Raw genomic sequence first — 11,033 nt, forward strand, 5'->3', positions numbered from 1 at the left:
AAAAAAAAAAAAAAAAAAAAAAAAGAATAAGAAGAAATGCATACACATGGATGTCCAAGCCAGAAAAACAAACCTGGAGACAATGGGAAATAATTTAAATGTCCATCAACAGTAGAATGTTGTAAATAAACTATGTAATAATGTGTAAATAAATTATAGAATACTTTAAAGGTAATTACATGGTTCTATTTCCCAAAGTTGGTGGATCCTACAACACAGGTGTTTGTTTCACCCTTCCTTCAAGAAGTCTTTCCAATTCCTCTGTCCCTTCCCTTGACCAGAAGTCAGAGGTGGACAAGCGCTTAAAGATCAGGTACTCACCCCTCGGCTTCACAAACAAGGGGATGAGGTAAGGAGACACATGTCAGGGCTTCCCTTGACACCCTCCTCTTTGTCTGCATAGGATGCCCTCTTCTTTTCCTTCTCAGTACCCGTCTGTCAACATCCTCTTCATCTTCTAAGGCCCTTCCTTTGAATCCTTAGAGATCACCCTGGTCAATTTACCTTTTGAGAAAACTGAAGTTCAGAGAGGTTGAAGGATGAGCTTAAGGCATGCAATCACTGAGAGGCAGCCTTGGCTCTCTGGAATCTGTGTTCTCTCTATCAGCAACATCCAGGGCTAATTTATGTCTGTAGCCATAGCACACTTGAAGACAGTTACTTATAAACAGGAGGTGCTCAGTAAATGCCACCTCCTCCCTCTGGGTCTTTACTGAGTTTAAACAAGAGCTTTATAAAACTATGGCTACTTTGATGCTGCTAACATAGAAAATGACCGGCAGATGGCAGCATTTAGCTTTCCCAGCTCTCAACTTTGCAATTGCCGGTTTAAGGCGAGAAAAGTTGGTTTTTCTTTTCCATTCTCCAAACTCTGCTTGTTTTAAGTACGTGCCAAATGCCCACTGCTCCCATTGGAAGCTTCATCCTACTACCCACTTGCTGAAAAAGCATCTTGAGCATCTGCAGAAGCTCCGGGTTGAGACCTGGTAGCAGGAGGGGATACATAGACATGCAATGAGAACATTAACGCGTTCTTTTTTTTTTTTCTTTTTGAGATGGAGTCTCACTCTGTCACCCAGACTGCAGTAGAGTGGCGCAATCTCAGCTCACTGCAACCTACACCTTGTGAGTTCAAGCGATTCTTCTGCCTCAGCCTCCTGCGTAGCTGAGATTACAGGCGCCTGACACCATGCCTGGCTAATTTTTTGTATTTTTAGTAGAGATGAGGTTTCACCATGTTGGTCAGGCTGGTCTTGAATTCCTGACCCTCAGGTGATCCGCCCACCTTGGCCTCCCAAAGTGCTGGGATTACAGGCGTGAGCGACCGTGCCTGGCCAAACATGAAAGCTTTTCCTCTCCATAGAGCCCAGAGATATGCTGATTCTCACCACAGCCCTGGGATACCATGGGCTGCAAAGGCATCTTAGGGCTCTGCTTTTCAGCTGGGGGGACAGACTCTAAAAGGCAAGGTGATGAGCTCAAATTCACAGCAAGTTCAGATTTTCTGACTTGCAGCCCTGTGCACTTTCCTGCATTAGTTTTCTAACGTGAAATCTACCCTGAAGGCATGTTCCACCTATAATATGTGCAGAAAGGAGGCCAGAAAGTGTTTTAAAAACCAAATACTTTATCATAAAGGAAAAGCAGAGAAAAGAGTGTTGGGGCTCAGAGGAGCAGACTGCACAATTTTCAGGGTTGGGGTGTGTGAGAAATTATGGAGTCAGAAAAGAACTGTTGAAAACGGGGGAGCTCTCACCCTTAAAAACAGTTAAGATGTGCACAAGAAAAGGAGTAATGGTGGAAATTCTAGATCAGGATGACAAACGTATGGCTTGGGGCTGCTACTCTCTTTCACCTTCCCCTGTTGCCTGGCCCCCATGCCCATGACAGACATCAGTAATCAATCATGGGATTCTTTTCCCTTGAGCTCAGGGCCTGACCAGAATCCACTGTGCACAGTGCTCCTACCAACTCGTAGATGGCACCAGAGGAAGCCTGTTGCTCTTCCTCACTCTGCCCTATTGCCTCCCTGGTGGCCACAATTTATTGTGCACTTACTGTGTGCCAGGAGTTGTGCTGAGCTCTTTACACACACTTTCCATTTAATTCATTTACCACATTCTCAGGAATTAGGCATCCTTCTGGTTTTACACATAAGGAAAATGGCACAGAGGTGTTAAAAGCCTCATAGTGGCAGAGCCAGGATTCAAATCCAAGCCCACCTGTCTCCAAAGCCCAGCCTGGGAAACTGCTAGATAGGTGGGATAAGCCAGTATGGACGAAGACTTGTGGTTTGGGCCTTGTTTAGACCTGAAGATCAAGACTAACTAGGCTGCAGTGGAGCCTGAGGTCCAGTGAACGGGACACTAAAGATGCTTTTGTTTGTTCATTCATTCCTCAACACATGTTTATTAAGTCCCTGCTACATGCCAGACACCTTGTAGATCCTGGGGGGATAGTGGTCAAACAAGAGAGACAGAACACCGTACCCTCAATCAGGGGAGACTCACAAATAAGCCAGTCAAATGTATGATATGTCAGGTGATGTATGTGCTAAGGGGAAAAATGAAGGCTGGGGAGTGGTGGAGAGTCACATAGAGCTATATGCAGACTCAGGCCTAGGAGATAAGGGAAGGGATGACTCAGGGGCCTGAGCTTCTTGGAGTGACTGATGTATATCGAGATAAAGGCCCTAAGGAGATGGGTCCTGATGCTCTCAGGGAAAATAATGATGGTGTGGGGGGGAGTCTGTGGTGGGGGAGGAAGGAGAGATTGCCAGGAACAGACGGAGTTCCGGGGCCTTCTTCACTCTGACAACAATGTGACCGAGGGAGAGGGAGTCTTACCCAGAATACCCCCAGCTGCTGGGCTCTCTCCTTACTCTGGCAGATGTGGGATGGAGGCAGGAAGTCCCACTCATGCGTCATACATTTTTTGAGCATCTAATGAAATAAATTTCCCCAGGTGCAGTGACTTAAGCCTGTAATCTTAGCACTTTGGGAGGCTGAGGCAGGTGGGTCACCTGAGGTCAGGAGTTTGAGGCCAGCCTGGCCAACATGGTGAAACCCCATCTCTACTAAAAACACAACAATTAGCTGGGCATGGTGGCATGAGCCTGTAGTCCTAGCTACTCGGGAGCCTGAGGCAGGAGAATTGCTTGACTCTGGGAGGCGGAGGTTTCAGTGAGCCAAGATCACTCCACTTCACTCCAGCCTAGGCAACAGAGTGAGACTCGGTCATAAAATAAAATAAAATAAAAAGACTGGGCATGGTGGCTCATGCCTGTAATCCTAGCACTTTGGGAGGCCGAGGCGGGTGGATCACCTGAGGTCAGGAGTTCGAGACCAGCCTGACCTACAAGGTGAAACCTCATCTCTACCAAAAATACAAAAATTAGCTGGGTGTGGTAGCAGACACCTGTAATCCCAGTTACTCAAGAGGCTGAGGCAAGAGAATCATTTGAACCCAGGAGGCAGAGGTTGCAGTGAGCTGAGATGGTGCCATTGTACTGCAGCCTGGACGCCAAGAGTGAAACTCCATCTCAAAAATAAATTAAAAAATATAAATAAATAAATAAATTTCATTCCTTTGCCCACTGCCAGTATCCAGCCCCACTGACAAGGTTGGGGTGAGGTGGGAGGTAACTTTTCACCACCTGGGCCCTTACGTCCAGCAGGACCATGAACAGGGACTTTCTGTGCCAGGAACAATAGAAAATATGGCAACTGGTGTTTGCCACTATCAATGAGGAACTTGGAGTTTCGCTGAAGGAGGAAGATTGTAACTGCCCAAGGGGTTCACCTTGCCCGCTGCCTCGATGGAGCTGATTGATCAAGACAGGGAATTGCAGTAGAAAAAGAGTAATTCACGCAGAGCCGGCTGTGGGGGAGACTAGAGTCTTATTATTACTCAAATCAGTCTCCTCGAGAATTCAGGGAGCCGAATTTTTAAGCATAACTTGGTGAGGGGAAGCCAGTGAGCCAGGGGTGTTGATTGGTCAGGGATGAAATCATAGGGAGTCGAAGCTGTCTTCTGGTGCTGAGTCAGCTCCTGGGTGGGGGCCGCAAGATCAGACGAGCCAGTTTCTCCATCTGGGTGGTGCCAGCTGATCCATCAAGTGCAGGGTCTGCAAAATATCTCAAACGCTGATCTCAGGAGCAGTTTAGGGAGAGTCAGAATCTTGTAGCCTCCAGCTGCATGACTCCTAAACCATAATTTCTAATCCTATGGCTAATGTAAGTCTAGTCCCCAGACAAGAAGGAGGTCTGCTTTGGGAAAGGGCTGTTACCATCTTTATTTAAACTAAAACTACAAACTAAGTTTCTCCCGAAGTTAGTTCAGCCTATGCCCAGGAATGAACAAAGACAGCTTGGAGGTTAGAAGCAAGATGCAGTCGGTTGAGTTAGCTTTCTTTCACTGTCTCAGTCCTAATTTTGCAAAGGTGAAGGTGGTTTCAAAATGACTATCCATGAGTTTGTAAAATAACCCAGGATGCCTGTTGTTCATAGCACATAGCCTACTGTGTGTCTAAGCTGATAATCAGCTAGACTTTGGGGAGAGAAAAATGCCAAAAGAAAATGGCCGAGGAAGACATTGCTGCTGGAGGTGTCATGGACGTTAATACTGCTTTACAAGAAGTGCTGAAGACCACCCTCAGCCACGATGGCCTAGCATGTGGAATTCACGAAGCTTCCAAAGCCTTAGACAAGTGCCAAGCCCACCTTTGTGTGCTTGCATCCAACTGTGATAAGCCTATGTATGTCAAGTTGGTGGAGACCCTTTGTGCTAAACACCAAATCAACCTAGTCAAGGGTGACGACAACAAGAAACTAGGGGAATGGGAAAGCCCCTGTACAACTGACAGAGAGGGGAAACCCTGTAAAGTGGTTGGTTGCAGTTGTGTACTAGTTAAGGACTATGAAAGGAGTCTCAGGCCAAGGACGTCATCGAAGAGTACTTCAAATGCAAGAAATGAAGAAATAAATCTTTGCCTCACACATGGAAAGAAAAGAAAAAAGGAAGGAAGGAAGGACGGAAGGAAAGAAGAAAGAAAGAAAGAAAGAGAAAATGTTTCTGAAGAGGCCAACCCATATCCCCTCCAAAGTGCATCAAGGGAGTCCCTGCAGGCAGAGCCAAGATTCTCTTCAGGAGGAAATGTGAGAGTTCCCTAACAAGGCAATGAATGGGTAACTGATTCCCCACAATTCCACATCATAAAATGCAATGGCAATACAAATTAGCCTGGAAAAAATGTAAAGCAGGCATGTAACCATATATCCTGTTTGACTACACATATACATATGTATGTACACACACACACACACCTGTGGCACATCTAATTTTGAGCAATAAACCCTATTAAAACTGGTTGTGAAATGTATACCCAAAGTAACTAAATAAGATGATTTATTGTTTATTATTATTTCCTATAAATCTCCCTAAAGTTGGAGGATTTCCATTAAAATGATTATTTCAGATCCAGATGTGGTAGCCCTTGTTTCTGGAGGTCATTAGATAGCAGTATTCATTGTCTACTAAAACTACTCCTAGTCCATGATAACCACATCAGGTTATTTGCATCCAAGAGAATGCTTGACCTTCTGTGCTCCAGTGCAGAGGAGGGTGGCAGGGCCCCACCATATGCAACAACCTGCAGGGCACAGACACTGATCCTTTGGAGCTGATGCTGGTCAGTGGCCTGGATTGTGCCTAACAGTTGTGTGGGTCAGTAGGAAAGCAAACTAATGGGCTATCTCAATGTGGTTTCAAGTTAAAAATAAGAGAATCCAGGACACATCTTTGTTTTACCCAACTGGAAATTACAAGCAGGATAGTTCATATTTTTGCTTATATATTGTGTCAAAGGCTGGAAGAGGATCAACAAAAGTCACAAACCATTTAATATGATTTTTGGCAGGTGTTGTCACAAGATCATATAAATTATAGCAGATGACTGTGTTCCCAGCCTGTGAGCTATGAATATAGGTCAGGCTTGCAAATTGGATATTGCTTGCACATGCTAGAATAGGACTAACTAGTTCTGGTTTGGCAGAGATTTTTCTTATTTTAGTACTTGTCTTAATCCATTAAGTGTTGCTATAGAAGAATACCTGAGGCTGGGGAATTTATAAAGAAAAGAGGTTTATTTGGCTCACAGTTCTGTAGGCTGGGAAGTTCAAAAAGTATGGTGTCAGCGTCTGCTCAGATTCTGATGGAGGCTTTTTGTGCTATGTCATAACATGGTGGAAAAGTTCAATGATGAGTGCGACGTGGGAAGAGACAAAACCCAAGGGGCATCCTGGCTTTACAACAACCCATTCCTTCAGGAAAATTGCCATGAGAACTAAATCTAGTCTCATGAGAGAGCTGGAGTTCAACAAGTCATTCATGAGGGATCTGCCCCCATGACCCAAACACCTCCCACCAGGCACACCTCCCGACACTGCCACATTGGGGATCAAAGTTCAACATAAGTTTTGGTGGGAACAAACTCAAACCATAGTAGTACTGACTGTCCCATGTCCTGTGAAACGCCTTGGTCCCTGGCAAGTCAGCAAGGTTGGTCACCCTTGCTGGAGGCCTTCCTCCCAAGTGGTTACCCCTAGCTGTGTATTCACATTTGGGGGTGAAGCACAAAACACTGACTGCAATCTCTGCAGGGAAGAGGGGTTTATTGACTGATGGAGCTCGCCACAGAGTGTCTGAGCATCAGGTCAGCTCCTCATTGAGGAAACCAGCACACATCAGCCACTGGAGGCCCTTTGTCTGGGATGCTCCTTTTCTCCACAAATGAATCCTCTGGACCCTGGCCTGTAGATTGTAAATTAGGTTTTATTTGTTTAAACTATGAATATATTTTTTGTTTTTTATTCCCATGATCAGTAATATAAAATGAACACATTGTTCATCTCTAATATCCCTAATTGATTCTTTTCCATCCTTTCTTATTTGAGAATATTCATTATACTTTCTTCAAAGCACATTACTGGTTGTCTATTTGTTCTGTTTAATCTTCAGATCTGGAGCCAGACAGCTGAGGTTAATCTGTGGCTTCTCATGTTAAGCTATGTGACTTTGGACGAAGTTACTTAATCACTTGACACTTTAGTGTCACATAAAATACTCCCACTTTATGTTTGCCATAGTGCCTGACACATAAATGCTCAGCAAATATTAGCTATGGTTATTATGTTTCTTCATGGTGGTGCTTCTCAAATGATATTTTTTCACAGTGAACTCATCTTTACCCATGAGATTTTCTGCAAGAAATCTGCTGGCCTAGCTTGCTGTGAGGGAGGGCTGAAAATCACTGGATGAGCTTGTGCTCCATGTTGCTTTCAAGGAGAGTACAGAATAGGCAGAGGCACCATCAGGTGGATGAGCCGTGCTCTCACAGCTGGTCTTTGGGGTGTGGCTGCTACTTAACTCTTCCTTGGCTTTGCCAGCCTATGGGGCCCTGACCTGTCTTTCATTCCCTTACACAGCTCATACCAGGAGACAGTCACTGCTGTCGTGGTCATCTTGTCTGCTGGGGTGGGGTTGAGGGAGATAATCAGGGTCAATTCATCTAGCTCCTTCCATGGGCGTACTTGTCTAACCCTCTTGTTCCCATCTTGTTGCAAGCATTCACTACCTCTGGGTGTGGAATGCCCTGTTACTGCTCCCATTATTGTAGTATACACTGTAGTACATACACGCAAGGATACCTACAGTATGTCCTTGGCTGCTGCTCATGGGCTGGGTTGCAGTATCAAATCAGATCCTGTCTGCATCTGGCTTCTCAGAAATGTGTCAGTGCTTCTGATTCGCTGAACATTTTCTGTTATCTTTCTGAGAATACTAATTTTTTTCCTTCCCTGTCATTTCTGGAGGATGGGCCTGGGTGAAGAGATGGCAGCATGTGCTCAGTCCACTATCGTGAAAAGGGAAGTCAGAGAACGCATAGAAAAGATAAGAATTAGGCAGAATCTTGGAGAATGAGTAGGAGCAGCCAAAGTGAAAAGAGGAGAAAATGCCATTGTAGGCTGGGGAGATGGCCTGAGTGAAGGTATGCAGACAGGAGACCACAGGGTAGGGCAAGGGGACACAAGCAATGCGATGTTTCAAGACAGGCAAGACTTGTAAGGGAGAAGCAGGGCATGATAGTCTTATGTATCAGGTTAAGGGGCTTAACTTTATTCTGGAGAGCCTCTGATGGTTTAAGAAAGTGATATAGGCTGGGTGCAGTGGCTCATGCCTATAATCTCAGCACTTTGGGAGGCTGAGGTGGGAGAATCGCTTAAGCCCAGGAGTTCAAGACCAGCCTGGGCAAAATACTGAGACTCCATCTCTTAAAAAAAAAAAAAAAAAAAAGGAAAGAAAGAAGGTGACAAAGTGTCAGATATGCATCTTGTCCACTATGGAAGTTAGATTTGAGGAGCGTGAGACTAGAGCCAAGAAGACCAGTTAGAAAGCTCCTGCAGGCCAGGCACAGTGGCTCACGCCTATAATCCCAGCACTTTGGGAGGCTGAGGCGGGCGGATCAGGAGGTCAGGAGATGGAGACCATCCTGGCTAACACAGTGAAACCCTGTCTCTACTAAAAAAAATACAAAAAATTACCCGGGCGTGGTGGTGGGCACCTGTAGTCCCAGCTACTCGGGAGGCTGAGGCAGGAGAATGGTGTGAACCTGGGAGGCGGAGCTTGCAGTGAGGGAAGATGATCATGCCACTGAATTCCAACCTGGGCACAGAGTGAGACTGTCAAAAAAAAAAAAAAAAACTCCTGCAGAGGTCCAGACTAGAAACTACAAGGGCCTGAAAATTACCACAACAGTATGTAAAGTATGTAAGGGATGGAGACAAGGAGTCAGATTCAACAAATATTCAGAAAGCAAAATCTATAGATGAGGAGGATTTTCTAATACTGTTTTCTTTAGATATCATAGAAAGACACTCCAACCTTCTTCCACCGTGACCGTAGGTTTTTTTTCTTTTCTTTCTTTTTTTTTTTGAGACAGAGTCTCGCTCTGTCGCCTAGGCTGGAGTGCAGTGGCCGGATCTCAGCTCAATGCAAGTTCTGCCTCCCAGGTTTACACCATTCTCCTGCCTCAGCCTCCCGGGTAGCTGGGACTACAGGCGCCCGCCACCTCGCCCGGCTAGTTTTTTTTTTTTTTTTTTTTTTAGTAGAGACGGGGGTTTCACCGTGTTAGCCAGGATGGTCTTGATCTCCTGACCTAGTGATCCGCCCATCTCCGCCTCCCAAAGTGCTGGGATTATAGGCTTGAGCCACCGCGCTCGGCCTTCTTTTCTTTTTAATTGCATTTTCTGCTTAAGTCAGCCATATGCTTTTTAAAAATTTGCAGAAGTGGCTGGGCTTGGTGTCTCATGCCTGTAATCCCAGTACTTTGGGAGGCCGAGGCGGGCGGATCACGAGGTCAAGAGTTCAAGACCAGCCTGACCAACACAGTGAAACCCTATCTCTACTAAAAATACAAAAATTAGCTGGGTGTAGTGGCGAGTGCCTGTAATCCCAGCCACTTGGGAGGCTGGGGCAGGAGAATCTCTTGAACCTGGGAGGTGGAGGTTGCAGTGAGCCGAGATTGCACCACTGCATTCCAGCCTGGACAACAGGGCGAGACTCCGTCTCAAAAAAGAAAAAGAAAAAAAAAAATTTGCAGAAGTAAGCTATTATAACTGCAGATAGTGAATCCCATTGGTACTAGCATGTACATTTTTATGACTATAGTTAAAGTTGAAAATACTTCTATCAAGTTTCATATATGAGCTATAAGATTACCGGGCATTTTGAGTTTTCTGTGCAGTGTCTAATCTTAATACTTCTCAAATTGATAGAAGCATTATCCAGTTTATCATGGACGGTCTTGTTGTAATAGTGGATTGAGTTTTATGTTGTCTTTTAGATGTTAGTATTTCATACCAAGTTATAAAATTTAATCTCAGAAAAGGTCCTAGAGGGTCTCCCTGTGACAAGCATTGACCCTTTTTTGCCAGATCAGAAGAAAGTCGGGGTGGGGGCACTGTGGGGTCTCGGGCGAACAGTTATTTACCAAGCAGCATGGAAGAATTCCAGTTTGTAATAATTTATAGGATTTTACCGATGTGTTCTAGATGAATATCCATTTCAAGGGCATACGTATAGCACAAACGATGGTAGAAATAAGCCCAAATATTTCTGCTATTCTTATCAATGTGAACTGGTTAAACTCACAAATTAGAAACAGAAACTCAGATGAACTTTTTAAATCTTGTAAAAAAAATGTCATTTCCAAGAAATAAACCTAAGTAACAATACAGAAAGAGTAAAAAAGGAGACATAAAATATATACTAGAAAAACGCAATCTCAGGATAACAATATTAATACAAAAAGTAATAAAACTGAAAAAGTCATAAAAGGATAAAACAATGTTAATTTGTATGAGCCTAATAATTTGCTCTCAAAATTATATGGCTGGCCGGGTGAGGTGGTACATGCCTGTAATCCCAGTCACCTAGGAGGCTGAGGCAGGAGGATGGTTTGAGGTCAGGAGTTTGAGGCTGCAGTTATAATCACACCTGCGAATAGCCACTGCACTCCAGCCTGAGAAACATGGGGAGACGCTGCCTATTAAACAAAAATCAAAAAACCAAAAAAAAAAAAAGTATAAAGCAAAATCAGACTAAATTAGAGGGAGGAATTGACAAACTACAATAAAAGTGGGAAATGTTAAACCCACTCTTTCAGAAATCAATGGATTGAACAAGAGAGAAAAAAAAAAAAAACCCAGGAGATAAAAGATCTGAATAATCTGATTAGCAAGCTAGATAGATGGAGAGATATAGAGAAAAAAAAAAAAACACATTAAAAAGTGAAGACACATTCACAAAAATTGGGACAGCCAAAAAAACTCTATATATGAGGCCACAAATAAAGCATTAACAAATTCTAAAAGAACACATTTCCTCATGTCCAAGCAGTAAAGGTAGAGATCAACGATGAAATGATTGGTTTACTTTTATTTAAAGTTTTTTTTTTTTTTGGAGAGAGGCTCTCA

The 11,033-nt window shown here is 44.1% G+C and overlaps 1 pseudogene; it reads left to right on the forward strand.

The window, feature by feature from the left end:
- The first annotated feature begins 4,485 nt into the window (after positions 1–4,485).
- LOC108518084 (40S ribosomal protein S12 pseudogene) lies at positions 4,486–5,131 on the forward strand (annotated as a pseudogene).
- Positions 5,132–11,033: the final 5,902 nt, after the last annotated feature.

The sequence above is a fragment of the Rhinopithecus bieti genome, unplaced genomic scaffold (assembly GCF_001698545.2).
Source record: "Rhinopithecus bieti isolate Rb0 unplaced genomic scaffold, ASM169854v2 scaffold_43555, whole genome shotgun sequence".
NCBI lineage: Eukaryota > Metazoa > Chordata > Mammalia > Primates > Cercopithecidae > Rhinopithecus > Rhinopithecus bieti.